Here is a 16915-nt window from a genome sequence, read left to right as displayed (position 1 = left end):
TAACAAAAATTAGTATTCGTTTTCATAATAAGCGGAAAATCTGTTGTGGTTTAGTTTAAATCCAAACAGGCTGTATAATACATTTACCTGTAGATGGCTACACTTTGTGGTGTTGAAATTAAGGGGAAGAATTCCACAAACCTTAATATTAGCTTTCAATAAACCAGTCACTGCTTTCCTCTGTCATGTGGAATGTAAAGGGCTGAAGAAGAGAGGGGAAAAAAAAAACACTGACCAATTTTTTTTGGTGAACCACCTAATGTTACAAATAATGATGGCGATCACATGGTGAATGTTGATCCACCAGCCCAGGCGTACAGTTTTCGGAGATGCATTCACTGTAAAGCCTGTGGGATGGAGTTTGCAGGTAACTGCATTTGCCACCGAATCTACACATTTTGTAATTGTTGTTTTATGATGTGCAGTTGGATATTATCAAATGTTGGAAAATCAAAACAAAACACACCTATAGAGAGTGCATGCATATATGACGTGAAGTCAGGCTAGATTAGTGTGCATGCGTTCTTTCACTGCATGATTCAGTCTATTAAAATGCATATCATTTCAAAACATCAGCATGATTAGCATGATTAGATATTGATTTTATACAAAGTTAACAGATATACAAGAAGTTAATGTTAAGAGACTTACGTTTTGAGACATTGTATTGCCTGCTATTGCTCTATTTCGCCAACAAAATCAATTCCAAACTGCAGAGCTCGAAATTAACTTTTTTACTTGGTAGCACTGGTGCTCCCAAATTCAAAAAGTTAGCAAACATTTAGGAGCACTCACCTAGAGACCTATGAAAATTGTTTTATTTTTTCCCGAAGTCCATTTAAATTTTTCTGGATTACATTTGTTTCTGTTTGAAATTTTCTCAGCTCCTTTTTAATGGTTAAATTTAATTGTATTAATCAAAAAGCATGTCTAATTAATTAAAATCATAACACTTATACATTTACACAACAATTTACTAAAAGTTAAACAAAAATTACATGTTTAGAGCCCTATGAAATGTTTTTAATTTTATCTATTGTTACATAAAACAACTTAATGCATAAAACAACTTAATTTATTATTTATTTATTTTTTCTGAAAATACCCTTATGAAATGTTTTCCGCCCTCTGAAATTCTGTTGTGTACTTACAAGTTTCTGGTTAACAAATGAAGACATAAAACCTTATTTTTTATTATTATTGAAAATTAAGTAAAAATGTTTTTTGGTAAATAAAGGGGATTTACTATTAAAAATGTGTGAATATTCCTTAAAAAAATGATGTTTGTTTAATTTTAGTAGTAGTAGGCTATGTACATGCTGCTGAACAATAGTAATACATTTCTGGCAAATACTTGTCTTTAAATTAAACTGGATTTTTATTTTGATGGGTTACCGTGAATACCTTTACAGTTCTGTTAATGTGATATGACGCTAGTTTGACTCAAATCAAACAGTCAAATGCTCATGAAGAGACACTCAGAGCAGTTCTGGAGGTGTTGTTCATGTGTTCACGTCATTATTTAGCTAGATGACACACTCTGAAATCACCGCCAGCGTCACGCGCACTGCAGTGTGTGTAATAAATGAAGTCACGCTTCTGTGCTATTCATTAACACAGACACGCAGAACATGCAAGATTCATATTTTTAAATGGACTTTTCCGGCTTAATATTTACAGGTACTAGAGTCCACATTGTGATTTGATGTAAGTGCAATGATCTAGTTTTGATGAATTCATTCAATATTGGACAAATTCTGTGACATTCCGCGTTAAACTGTAAATTCAAATTTTTTTACTGGATTCCGCGATTCCATCCACGTTTTCTGCATCGCGGAAATCATAGAGCCCTACTCACCAATAATGTATGAGCATCGCAACTACAAATTATATATTAACAGATTTTATCCTTGCATTCTAAACTTTAATAAAGATTTTAGACTAATTAATATTAGCTGTCAATCACACAGCTTTCCGCTAGCTACCACAAGGAAAAAAAGGGCTGAAGAGAAAAAAAATGAAAAGAACACGGGACAGATTTCATTTGAAAACAACCTTTAGTTAAGTTCTTCTGTGGTGAGGTTCAGGATGGAGTTTGCGCTCTGACAACTGCATGGAATGGATGGCTGGATTGGGGATTTTATCGATAACAATAATTTGACTGAGTGTTACTGTGCTGATATTTTGAGGACTACAGTGGACTCCTAAAAATTTTTTAATTCTCCATATTCTGTGTGGTGGTCAGTTCACCGCAGTGACTGAAATTAATATTTTCCAAGATGTTTAAATAGTTTTTTTTTTTTTTTTTTTTTTACCTTTTATGGTAATTTTTACAGTGAAGCCATTTTTTTTTTAAAGTGTGCATTATCATTTGAGTCAAATTCTTATATTTAATCAGCCAAATATAATAAGACATTTGGGCTGTTATAAAGCAAATAGAAGTGTCAATTAACAAAATGAATCTTTGCAATGCAGAGGAAACACAGAAGATGCATCTGAAATGGCATTTTTCTGTCGATTCTGCCTCTCGATCTGCTCTAGACAGCTGAAAGCCGGGCAGATGGAGCACTCTGGCGTCATTCAGCCAGGTTTCCGTGAAACAGAATGAGCAGCAGTGTGAGAAATCTTAATTTGTCCGGGAGAGCAAAAGGAGTTTGTCCGTTTTGTTGGGTGGAGAACAGAGGTTTGCCAAGCAACGGCAGGAGCGGCTGGGTGCAGAATATTCCCCGGGAACACATGGTAGGTAAAAATTTATATCCTCAATGCACTGTAAGTCGCTTTGGATAAAAGCATCCTCTAAATGCATAAATTTATTTTATTTTATTTATAATTTTAATTTTTCAGTGAACTAACCCTTTAAGGGACTTAAAGGGAAATATCTTAAAGGGAAATATCTAACTCAATACATTCATGGTCATACCGTGGAAATTTTACAAGATTTGGATAAAGAATTAGAATATTCCAAAGACATTTCACAGTTATGAATCACTCCATTTAGTCTAATGAAAAGTTAATACCACTTTAAATGTGTTTTCCTGTGAGTTATCAGATAACATAAAAATTACATCTAAGGAAAAGAAATAAAATAATTTAAATTAATGATTAGAGAAAATATTCCACACAGAACTACTGTTTTTAATAAACTATTTTAACCAATTAATTTTAAAAGTGCTGTTTGTATTGTTGAGAATGAAAATGAAGAGAAGCACAATATAATCTTTACAAAGTTTTCCTCCACAGTGTGACCTCCTCCTCGACAGATTACTTGAATTTCAGTGGAAATCTCCCACATTTGATCATATTAATATTTAGACCAGATATCTCAGAAAGAAAAAAAAATCACATTTCCACAAGAAGGAACCTGTGTGAGGAGCAGATAAGTAGTGAAGAGATTGAACAGTCTTTTCTAAAGTCCATAAAAAGGAAAAACTCTGGATTTGATGAATGATTTCAGCGGAGCAACACTCGGAGCTCAGGGCTGGGATTGTCTCTAAATACTCCCTCCACATTCAAATACTTCATCACACTTCAACGCCTCAGATCTGAATATTATCCAATTTAAATCTTAATTTATTATTAGGACAAAAATATTTTCTTTCTTCAAAGATTGTCCTCATTTGTAAAACTAAAAGTTAAAATGTAGGAAAACAAAGACTTTTCAGAATATGACCAGCAATCAATCAATCAATCAATCAATCAATCACCTTTATTTATATAGTGCTTTAAACAAAATACATTGCGCCAAAGCACTGAACAACATTCATTTGGAAAACAGTGTCTCAATAATGCAAAATGATAGTTAAAGGCAGTTCATCATTGAATTCATTGATGTCATCTCTGTTCAGTTGAAATAGTGTCTGTTTTAATTTGCAATCAAGTCAACGATATCGCTGTAGATGAAGTGACCCCAACTAAGCAAGCCAGAGGCGACAGCGGCAAGGAACCGAAACTCCATCGGTGACAGAATGGAGAAATAAACCTTGGGAGAAACCAGGCTCAGTTGGGGGGCCAGTTCTCCTCTGACCAGACGAAACCAGTAGTTCAATTCCAGGCTGCAGCAAAGTCAGATTGTGCAGAAGAATCATCTGTTTCCTGTGGTCTTGTCCTGGTGCTCCTCTGAGACAAGGTCTTTACAGGGGATCTGTATCTGGGGCTCTAGTTGTCCTGGTCTCCGCTGTCTTTCAGGGCAGTAGAGGTCCTTTCTAGGTGCTGATCCACCATCTGGTCTGGATACGTACTGGATCCGGGTGACTGCAGTGACCCTCTGATCTGGACACAGACTGGATCTGGTGGCCACGGTGACCTCGGAACAAGAGAGAAACAGACAAATATTAGCGTAGATGCCATTCTTCTAATGATGTAGAAAGTACGGTGTTATGTGAAGTGTTCCGGTTCCAGTTTACCTAATTAATGCAGCCTAATAATCCTTTAACGGATTTGGATATTAAAAGCATATTAGTATGTTATGTGTAAGCCAGGTTAAAGAGATGGGTCTTTAATCTAGATTTAAACTGCAAGAGTGTGTCTGCCTCCCGAACAATGTTAGGTAGGTTATTCCAGAGTTTAGGCGCCAAATAGGAAAAGGATCTGCCGCCCGCAGTTGATTTTGATATTCTAGGTATTATCAAATTGCCTGAGTTTTGAGAACGTAGCGGACGTAGAGGAGTATAATGTAAAAGGAGCTCATTCAAATACTGAGGTGCTAAACCATTCAGGGCTTTATAAGTAATAAGCAATATTTTAAAATCTATACGATGTTTGATAGGGAGCCAGTGCAGTGTGGACAGGACCGGGCTAATATGGTCATACTTCCTGGTTCTAGTAAGAACTCTTGCTGCTGCATTTTGGACTAGCTGTAGTTTGTTTACCAAGCGTGCAGAACAACCACCCAATAAAGCATTACAATAGTCTAACCTTGAAGTCATAAATGCATGGATTAACATTTCTGCATTTGACATTGAGATCATAGGCCGTAATTTAGATATATTTTTGAGATGGAAAAATGCAGTTTTACAAATGCTAGAAACGTGGCTTTCTAAGGAAAGATTGCGATCAAGTAGCACACCTAGGTTCCTAACTGATGACGAAGAATTGACAGAGCAACCATCAAGTCTTAGACAGTGTTCTAGGTTATTACAAGTAGAGTTTTTAGGCCCTATGATTAACACCTCTGTTTTTTCTGAATTTAGCAGTAAGAAATTACTCGTCATCCAATTTTTTATATCGACTATGCATTCCATTATTATCATCATCATTAATCATCATTATAACATTTAAAAATAGATTTGTCATTTTTTGTACTTAAGTAGGAAAAGTCAAAAAGTCTCAAAAAATAAACCTTTCCTAAAATTTTGAATAAAATGAGACAAACAGCGAGTAAAAGGCCCAGCATTTCTAAACACTGAAGCTGTCAGTCAGTTCAGCACAAACTCACTGTGTGTAAAAACTCCCGTTTTAATCAATTCTTCTGTCAAAACGGCACAATTCAGCTTTTATTGACACTGTTTTTCTGCTTTGTTTGTTGTAATGAGAGGATTTATGATTGTTAGCAACAGACAGACACATAGCTAACTTAATATAGAATTAAATAGAATAAGAATGTGTAGAAAATGTAAGAGATCATGGAAATGTTTTTAAGTAACATGGAGATTTCACACATTGTAGATTTGCTTTATATCATTTGATACATTTAAGTGCTGCACTTGACAATCACATTTAAACATTTGAATCATGAATGAGTTTAATACAAATATTATTAAACTGAAGAGCCAGACAGACTCATCTGAGCTTCTTCCTTCTCTGATCCAGCTTTATATTAAACACAATGATCATCTGCTTGAATACTAAAGCAACATTAATAATTTAGCACCTCAGTATTTGAATGAGATCTTGCTACATTATAATCCTCCACGTTCCGCTGCATTCTCAAAACTTAGGCAAATTGATAATTCCCAGAATATCAAAATCAACTGCGGGCGGCAGATCCTTTTCCTATTTGGCACCTAAACTCTGGAATAACCTAACTAACATTGTTCGGGAGGCAGACACATTCTTGCAGTTTAAATCTAGATTAAAGGCCCATCTCTGTAACCTGGCTTACACATAACATACTAATATGCTTTTAATTTCCAAATCCGTTAAAGGATTTTTAGGCTGCATTAATTAGGTAAACCGGAACCGGAAACACTTCCCATAACACCCGATGTACTTGCTACATCATTAGAAGAATGCAGAGATGTATAGTAATGAAGTAGAACTACTTCACTACTGTACTTAAGTACTAAAAGTCGGTATCTGTACTTTACTAGAGTATTATTTTTTTTCCGTACTTCCACTTTTACTTCAGTACATATTTTTGATGAGTTTAATACTTTTACTCCGTTATTTTTGTTATGTGCTGCATCGTTACTCGTTACCCACATGACCACTGCCAGAACTGTAAATGGCAGGTTTGATGAAGCTGGCACATCATTGAGCGAATCAAGCGATTAAGAAGACTGCGCATGCTGACTGAACTGCTGTAAAGAGAGAGATGAACACCGAGCCGAGACAGATAATGACTCGTTCACGAGTCAAGAACAGGTGAATCGACAGAACACCGGTTGCATCGGTTTCCGGATCACCAGTAGTTCTTTCGGACAGTTCGATTCTATAAACCGGTTGAAGAAAACAGTTCACCGGTTCTTTTGCGCTCGACGTAATGACGTCATTGGCGATGATTGCAAGCCTTCGGTTTACCTGCGCTCATAACATTAGCACAGAATCAGTTCAGAATCAGTCACCAAAAGAATCAGTTGCTTCACGCTGAATCACACATGCGCAGTATCATCAGCTCCTCGGTTCTCGAATCGGACACGAATTCTTAAACGGTTCTTGACTCGTGAACGAATCAGTCTTTTGTTCATTATCTAGCTCGGCTCGGTGTTCATCTTCAGTTCTCTCTTCACATCAGTTCAGTCAGTGTACTGTTTGAGAAAATGAATTGCTCCAGGATATTGGTTTGTTTGAACTCAGATGGAGTGTCAGCCACATTAAAAAAGTTAACAGCTTAAGTCATTTGTGGATTAATGCGTATTGGAGACGCGAACCGTTTAAAACGATTCAGTTCGATTTGGTGAACTGTTTCAAAAAGATCCGGTTACATCTAATGAGTCGTTCACGAACCGGATATCACAAACTGCTTTGTTTTGAACTGTCTAACAACAGACACGGAAGAGAAGACAATGCTGAATAAAGTCGTAGTTTTTGCTATTTTTTTATATTTAACTGACCCTCTGATGTCACATGGACTACTTTGAAGATGATTTTCTTACCTTTTTGGACATGGACAGTATACCATACACACAGCTTCAATGGAGGGACTGAGACCTCTCAGACTAAATCTAAAATATCTTAAACTGTGTTCCAAAATAAACGGAGGTCTTACATGTTTGAAACAACATGAGGGTAAGTTATTAATGACATAATTTTGCAAATTGGACGAAGTAACCCTTTAATCTGTTTTTTTGTTTACAAAAAGTTACAGTCAAAGGAATTGTGATTGTCCTTTAGGTTAATCATTTGAAATAGTAAAAACAATATGTTCAAACTTTTGACTACTTTCTTTAATAACTACATAACACAATACTTGTACTTTTACTTTCAGTACTTGAGTAGTAGATTTTAAAATAGACTACTTGCAATACTTAAGTACAAAAAATGTTGAATACTTTAGTACTTCTACTTAAGTGTGGTGCTTAAAGAGCACTTCAACTTCTACTCAAGTCACTTTTTTGATAGAGCAGTTGTACTTTTACTCAAGTATGGGTCTATAGTACTTTATACATCTCTGGAAGAATGGCATCTACTCTAATATTTGTCTGTTTCTCTTATTCCGAGGTCACCGTAGCCAACAGATCCAGTCTGTATCCAGACCAGATGGTGGATCGGCACCTAGAAAGGACCTCTACTTCTTATTCTTCTACACAATCTGACTTTTCTGCAGCCTGGAATTGAACAACTGGTTTCGTCTGGTCAGAAGAGAACTGGCCCCCCAACTGAGCCTGGTTACTCCCAAGGTTTATTTCTCCATTCTGTCACCGATGGAGTTTCGGTTCCTTGCTGCTGTCGCCTCTGGGTTGCTTGGTTGGGGTCACTTCATCTACAGTGATATCGTTGACTTGATTGCAAATAAATGCACAGACACTATTTAAACTGAACAGAGATGACATTACTGAATTCAATGATGAAATGCCTTTAACTATCATTTTGCATTATTGACACACTGTTTTCCTAATGAATGTTGTTCAGTTGCTTTGACGCAATGTTTTTTGTTTAAAGCCCTATATAACTAAAGGTGACTTGCCTTAATCATTCAATATCATGTTTCTAACATGCATGCTGCATTATTTCATTGTAAAGTCTGAGTCTCTTCACCTGTATGGAACACATATACACATTTATCACACATTTATTTCTCCTCATAGACACAGTAGTGAAGCTCTTCTGTGGATCTTCATCTGATGTTTGGTGCTCCTTTCAAGACCACTTCATATTATGATATACAGCATTCATCAGTTTTTGGTGATTGAACGCTATCAGGTATTTCTTGTGTTTGAACTCTTTCAGCGACTTTTGGTGATGGATTTACACTGTAAGGTGGGACAGATGAGAAAGATCAACAGAGTTCAGTGTAGCAAAGTACAAATTAGTTACTATATTTCCATCACTTTTTTAAAAAGTAAAAGTTTCATTAAAATCCTGTAATCAGATTAATAAATGACTATACCTGATTTTGAATATTTATTTTTAAAACAGTTTTTGTGTTTAAAATATAATACATTTTAACATGAATTCCATTCTGTTTGTGTCTCTACTGAGTCAATTTAAAGAGAGACACACTAACGAGTTTACATCAAATATAATATTTGACAAGGAACAAATACAAATGTGATTTTTTTTTTCTTGAAACAAAAAGCTTTCAGTTAAATGTTGCACTAGTTAAAGCTGTTTGTCCTCTAGTTTAAACATGTTTGTATTGGTCTCAGTAAATAAGTGAAATGATTGCACAGCTAGCTGGAATACTGGATTCTGATTGGTCAGTCATGACATTCACGTGTGTGTCATTCATTAAGTGTGTGTCATTAGCAGCACAGAATAACACAGAGTCATACAGTATATGAGTCAGGCATTTCTTTGACTTATATATTTCCCATTCACCTCTGTGAACATATAGCCAGATGCCATTTTTCTTGAAAAATCCGACACTCTGTGTCCACTTTTCTCTTTTTTGACAGACATTTCACTGATGAGGGTGACAGGGCCAACAAAAAAAAGCTTGAAAACTGATTGAACCAAATGCCACTCAGACCATCAAGCTCAGTGCTACATTCTGCTGTTAGGTCCGCCGAAAATTAAAATGATTTTTTTTTTAATTCTGCAGGACTTTGCATTTATGGTTGATGCTGTTTTACAGAGCACTTAAATAATCTGAACAAAATGTTGCAAGGACGCAAAAAAATTGTAACACAGTATTATGACAGCATACATTCAAGTTAAAGCTCACGTTATGGGAGACACAGATGGCAAGTGGTGACCCTGCTCATTTTACCTGTCTAAGAGATGTGTGCGCAGCAAGCGTTAATCCTGACATCAGACGGTACAAAGACAAGATTTCAGAGTTGCTGAGGGAGTTTGAGAAACGATTCCAGGTCTTTAGCGAACTCGAGACAGAATTCGCAGTTTTTCGCTCACCATTCACAGTCAGAGTTTCTGATGTGCCTGTTGACATGGAACTTGAAATAATTGATTTGAAGTGTGATGTAGAATTTAACAAACTTGCCTCTGTGGGCTTGGACACATTTAATCAGTAGCTCCTGCCAGTCTATCACAAATTAACAGCACTGGCTGCAAAAATGTTGTGCATTTTTGGGACCACCTACTGTACCTTTGTGAGCAATTTTTCTCAGTAATGAACATTAATAAAACGAACTGCGCTCAAAGCTCACACATAATCGCTTAAATGAGATTCTAAAAGTGGCTGCTACTCAGGACCTGATATTGATGCACTTGTGCAGGCTAAAAGATGCCAAGTCTCAGGGGCAAATTGATGAATTAGTTTACCTTAAAAAAACATACACACTTATGTATAAATCTGCACATTTTACAAATATTTTCTTTTTAAAACAGCTGCCACTTAAGATTTTAAGTGTGTGGAGTCAATTCATGTGTTCAGAATTGCTTCCCACAAATTGGAAAATGGATATTAAATAATTTCTATATTTTGATGTGTGATTTATGTTAACATGCAGGACAGTGTTTTTAAGTTCCACAAAACTGTGACTAAATGTTTTGTGCAATTATATGCTAACTGTGATAAGTTTTTATGCATAATGCACTTAAATAAATGTTAAACTGAGTAATAGTGTTGTAGAAATTGCACATACTACTTAGGTTGTTCATAATATATTTTGTTCATTCATTTAATATAAAGATTTTTTATAATTTACTTCTTTGCACCAATACAAAGAAAAAAGTGGACTTGTTGTTAGTTCTATGTAATTTTGCTATGAGTTTACTGGTCTGGCCCCCTTGAGATCAGATTAAGCTGCAGCCCCCAGACCAAAATGAGTTTGACACCCCTGCACTATTCCCTACATTAGTCCACTAATACAGTTCAGTGGAAGAGTGAATGAAAACCAATTAATCTGGACACTGAGTGCACTGAAGAACTGCTGCTTTTGCAGTTTTTGCTGCTGTTTAATAATCACCTGAAACTGGCAAACTAGCAGCTTCAGTATGAAATGATTTATTTTGAACTCTGATCAGAGGTAAATGTATCTCTTTAATATCACAAAGTGAAGTTAACTCAGCTCAGTTTACAGTTTGAGTTTCGTAGCACATCAATGATTGGCTGCTTTGAGTCTCTAATCTTATTGCGCCTTAGATCAAGCTCTTTTAGAAACTGCAGATCTTTTGTGTTTGTCAAACACTCAGTTAAAGAAGAAATATCTGTAATGCCACAATTATAAAGACTAGAAAGAGACAAACAGAGGATCAGAGATCATCTTACAAAGAAATCATAAAGGTGAAGAATCATACACAAATATTATATTTACCCATTCATCATGAGATATTGAGTATAAAGTGTTTTGTTTAATTCTTACTGCATGTGCCATTCATTTGGGGAGGTCACACTTATGCTGTTTGCGGCCTTCAGGGACCACAGGAACGAAAAGGTCATTTTGTAATATGTGTGTGTGTGTATATATATATATATATATATATATATATATATATACACACACACACACACACAGGTGTTTGGCAATAAATTAGGATAACATGAAAAAGTTCATTTATTTCAGTAATTCAGCTCAAATTCGGAAATTCAATGCACACAGACTGAAGTCATTTAAGTCTTTGGTTCTTTTAATTGTGATGATTTTGGCTCACATTTTAACAAAAACCAATCAATTCTCAATCTCAACGAATTAGAATATGGTGACATGCCAATCAAATAAATCAACTCAAAACACCTGCAAAGGTTTCCTGAGCCTTCAAAATGGTCCCTCAGTTTGGTTCACTAGTGTAACAGAAATGACTCAAATTAAAGAGTCTATCAGGGCTGTGTTTGAAACACAGAGCCTAATTCCTCAGGAAGTCATAATTCTGTGCCACAAGTCCCAAGCAAGATGAGCAACCAACTTGTTGACAAAACAGCTTTCAACATTAACACCACTAGAACAATTATTTACAATTTCAATTCGAAGAAGAGAAATTTGGTGTCAAATGTTTTGTTCGTAATGGAAATGCAACGCTGGACATCACATGGAAACCCATGAGTTAAACACTTCCATTGACCACCCCCCCCCCCCCCCCCCACCTAGCAGAACCAGACTGAAATTCCTAAGGGGGAGAGGCTTTAAACCTCTGTCTTCACAGAACATCCCTATGTCAGAGAATGACAAAGAAACTGTCTTTTGTACATATATATGGACCAAAATGAACTCCAAAATGACTTCTAAATGAATATCATTCCAACGCTTAACTCCATACTCATTTATATGTAACCCACACATTCGACTACCATGTTATAATCACTTATTGTGTATGTCTTTTGATAACTATAGGATACATAGACATGTCTAGTATCGATTTAATCGAATCTGCTTGCTTGAATTAGTTCAGACAATCATTTATTTGTCAAATATATCATAACCTGGTTATAGAAATCATGTCCAAAATTAGACCCTGCAAGAGTGGGAAAATTCGGACCACATGCTTGGTAAGATAAACATATGATTTATGATACCTCCGAGCCAAGACAATATCTGATTGGTCAAGACAACATTTGAGGTGCGGCCAACAGGCCAGTTTAAATACTTAGGACACCATAAAATCTGGCTTTTAGTCTCTAGCTATGATGCTGCTGCTATTAGTCATGTGGCTTTTAGTTGTTAGCTTTGCTACCTAGCTTTAGCTTTTAGCCATGCTGTTTGTTATCAATGCTCTTTAAGCGTGGTTCCAGCGTGCTACTTAGCCACGATGAGAAGGAACACAACCTAGTCTCATCAAACTTTACTTCTTTTCTTTTCCGTTTGAGAGTTTCATGTTCTGAGTTAAATTTGTAACGTCGAGTCTCCGACGCCTGACCTCGTCTGCCAGTTCAACTTCAACCAGCCATACACAACTCCATCTTCAGCAAATGCCCCACCACGGGCCTTCCCAAGACGTCACTTCAGCGACTACTGAACTTCCAGCCAATCAGCGACAACAAAGGGACACCTTCAGATGCAAGTAACCTCCAGACTGTGACCTTTACTGGTGCATCTAATATAATTTTAACCTCATAGAGGAACTCAATGCGAGGGCTAATTACGTGATTGATGGTTGTTCATGTCTATGCAATTTAAATTTGTGTATTTTGTGGTCTGAATTATGGTGGATTTATTGATTTTGTTTGAAAAAAATTAAGAAAAATTTCAGATTTAATTATTTCCTTGTTCATTTTAATGTGGCTTTTTTAACAATAACACACAACCAGATATCAATCCAATTTAATTTTCTATTTTTAAAGCACCAAGTGATGACATCCATACAAAGTACCACATCATTTAGATAAAGGGACCATTTATGTTTTTATTTCAGCACCTTGAACAGCACATAAGAGATAAAGAAAGTGATTTTCATCATTTTGATTATTTTATGTGAATGCTACTGACCTCAATCTCTCAAGTTTACAGTGTGAATCCTTCAGTACATCACATAAGTGATTCACTCCTGTGTTTTTTATTTGATTCCTGCTCGTGTTCAGTTCTCTCAGGTGTGATGGGTTTGATTTCAGAGCTGAAGTCAGGATGAGACACTGTTTCTCTGTAATACTGCATCTACACAGACTGAAGACAGAAAGTGAAAACACAATGAATCAGACACGTTTTGTTCATGTGTGAGTAATTAATAATTTGTTAACACCATACAGTGCAATAATTAAAGCATTGCCAAAAACCTTTTTATATGACCATAAATAAAAACATAACAAAAAAGAAAGAAAAAAAAGCACATTAGGATATAGAATCAACTACTTTAAAATAACATGAAAACGGAGTTTAAATGTGAGAAATCAAGGAAATTTTAAGAATTTTTTTTTTTTTGCAATTGTCATTCTTTTTTTCTTTTTTATTTTGGACAGTAAGTGAGTGAATGTGAAAAAAGGTAAAGCAGGATTTAATTTGGTCCATTAATTATTTGGATTGCTGTGATTTGTTATTCCTGTTATCTCTGGTGACTGACAGTTCCCTTATCAAAAGCTACTCTCGATGCTTTTTGTTCGACCGGTTGTGAAGCACGTATGTCAAACACGCCAAGAATTGGCTTAAATAACATCGGTAGGTGACGTCACATATTACACGCACCTGAAGGTTATAAATAGACGTGACACGGAAACTCCCTCAGGTTTCTTTGTCTTCAAGGACCGCATTGTGTGTGTATGTGTGTGTTAGAGTTGAGTAAATAAGAAAATAAACAGAAAGAAAAAAAGGGGAAAAATATAAATAAAACACTGCGTTGCAGCAGAATATTAAAAGAGAAAAAAAGAGAGAATGACAGAATCAAATAAGAGATGCCTGCCTCAGTGTCAGAGGCTCATCTCAGAGGATGATCCTCACAGATTCTGTTTTGAGTGTTTGGGAGAAGAGCACGCTGTCCTCGGGCTCGAGGGAGAATGCGAGCACTGTGACACGTTATCGATTAAAGTGCTTCGCTCGCGTTTTTCAAAAATTACGAGCCGGCAGATTCTCCCTCAAGATCCTGGGGGTCGCGTGTCGATCTGGCCGAGGCGTGTGGCCCCTTCCGCCCCTTTCTCTCGTGCTCTCGCCAGATCATGAAGCCCTCGTGTCCGTTTCTCAAGCGCGCCCGGCACTTCTTCTGAACAGCCCGAGGAGACTTCATATGTTGCCTCTGTTGAGATGCAAAGTGCCACCATAGAGCGTTCCTCCCACGATGATAAAGCGTATGAGGAGCTATTCGAAGTGGTAACTTGTGCAGTTGATCGCTTAAAACTAGACTAGCCACAAGAGCAAGAGGCCCCCAAACGCTCAAAATTAGACGACAGATTTCTGTCGGGTGGCCAAGGGGAGGGGCCTCAGTGACGGTCTCTCCCTTTTTTCGGTGATCTCCACGATGAGCTAGTACGGTCGTGGAGTAAGCCATATTCGTCCCATGTCTTCGTTCCGTCGACGTCAATTTATTCGACTATCGTTGATTCAAAGTCATGGGGCTATATGATGAGACACTTGCGGGCTATCTCTCCCCTGGGACTTCATCGTCCCTTAAAAAGCCTACACTCCCCACTAAGCCATGCAGAATGACATCTTCGCTGGTGGGGAAAGCTTTTCAGGCCGCGGGTCAGGCTGGTGCTGCCCTGCACACCATGGCGGTTCTGCAGGCGTACCAGGCTGACCTGCTAAAAGACTTGAGCACAGGCGGGTCTATCAATGAAGAGGCGTTTTTAGAACTTCGTCGTGCCCCCCCTTGAAGAGAATGGGGAGCTGTTCCTGAGCCTGAGGCTGGCGTGCCCAGGACCGTGAGGGTGTGCCCCCTCCGGAAGGGGTGCGTAATATTCCAACAGAGAATAAAGACTCCTTCCTGGCACCCTCCAGGGCCCGTTGTTTTATATCCGCCACCACCGGTGTTTCGGGGAGCAGCGGTCTCCAGCGAAATGTTAAATGCTCTGTTGCCTACTGCCATGTTTCAGGACACCAGACATCTAACATCCCCCCAACAAAACGAAGTGTCAAAATTAGTGCCCCTTTCGGAGAAGCTGGCGGCGTGGAAGCTACTGCCAAATGCCCATGGGTAGAAAGGACTGTAGAGAAAGGCTACAGAATTCAGTTCGCGTATCGTCCTCCGCGTTTCAACGGCGTGGTCTCCACTTCCGTGAAACCGGAACGAGTGCATTTATTGACACAGGAATTGCAAACTCTACTGGAGAAAGGGGCCATAGAACATGTTCCCCTGCCAGACAGACAGTCAGGCTATTACAGCGGGTATTTTCTTGTTCCCCAAAAAGATGGGGGGTTGCTTCCAATTTTAGATCTTCACGGGTTGAACCGCTAAATCAGAACATACAAGTTCAAAATGCTGACAATCAAGATGATTGTGTCTCAGATCCAGTCAGGCCATTGGTTCATGACTATTGATCTCAAGGACGTTTATTTTCACATCAAGATCTTGCCACAACACAGGAAGTTCCTGAGGTTCGCTTTCGGGGGCGAAGCTTACCAGTATCTTTGTCACCCCGCACGTACACGAAATGTATGGATGCAGCTGTGGCTTCCTCTACAACTCAAGGGCATCCACATTTTGAATTATATAGATGACTGGCTGATCCTGGCTCAGTCTCAAGAGCTAGCACTTCGACATCGGGATGTCGATCTAGCTCATCTCGAATCTCTGGGATTGAGACTCAATGCCATGAAAAGCGTTCTCTCATCCTCCCAGAGGACAACGTATTTGGGGGTGGTATGAAACTCGGTCGCAATGCCGGCACAGCTGTCTCCTGCACGTGTCGAATCCATTCTAAACACCCTAAAGAACATAAAGCTAGGCCAGAAAATCACAGTTCATCACTTTCAGAAAGTTTTAGGTCTCATGGCAGCTGCATCCATGGTGATACCTTTGGGTCTCCTGCATATTAGGTCGTTTCAGTTGTGGCTCAGAGCCAGGGGATTTCATCCAAGGGCCAATCCCCAGTGGCAATTAAGGGTTACGCACCAGGGGCTTCGTACCCTATCTATGTGGATTCAGACCCCGGTTTCTGACTTTGGGTCCCACTCTAGGTCCGTGTTGTCGTCGCAAGATGCTAACAACAGACGTTTCCCTCACTGGCTGGGGAGCGGTCTTTAAATAACCGTCCAGCCCAAGGGATCTGGAGAGGTCATCTTCTCGAATGGCACATAAATTGCCTCGAAATGAAGGCTGTATTTCTGGCCCTGAAATACTTCCTCCAGTAGTTGAGAGGCTACCATGTCCTAGTGCGGATGGACAACACATCTGTAGTCTCTTACATAAATCACCAGGGTGGACTGTTTTCGCGCCGCTTGAACAAGTTAGCACAGCAGGTCCTGCTTTGGGCACAGGACAAGTTCTTGTCCCTCAAGGCGATTTACATTTCTGGGCATATGAATGTGGGAGCAGATTTGCTGTCCAGACAAGCTGTGACACACGGGGAATGGAAACTCCACCCCGAAGTAGTGAGTCAAATCTGGGAAAGATTTTACGAAGCAGAGGTGCACCTTTTTTCTACACAGGAGACAGCACAATGTCCCCTCTACTTCTCTCTGACTCATCCGGCTCCCCTGGGTCTGGACGCTATGGCCAATGCGTGGCCCAGACTGCGTCTTTACGCCTTTCCTCCGATCGCTCTGCTCCCGGGAGT

The 16915-nt window shown here is 38.4% G+C and overlaps 1 protein-coding gene across 1 annotated transcript in view; it reads left to right on the top strand.

Moving 5' to 3' along the window:
• Positions 1–16915, top strand: part of LOC127952487 (zinc finger protein 658B-like) — a 70098-nt gene that overhangs the window by 19793 nt on the left and 33390 nt on the right. The window lies entirely within an intron of this gene.

This window comes from Carassius gibelio, chromosome B3 (assembly GCF_023724105.1).
Source record: "Carassius gibelio isolate Cgi1373 ecotype wild population from Czech Republic chromosome B3, carGib1.2-hapl.c, whole genome shotgun sequence".
NCBI classification, from domain to species: domain Eukaryota; kingdom Metazoa; phylum Chordata; class Actinopteri; order Cypriniformes; family Cyprinidae; genus Carassius; species Carassius gibelio.
This window is presented reverse-complemented; position numbering and strand designations above follow the sequence as displayed.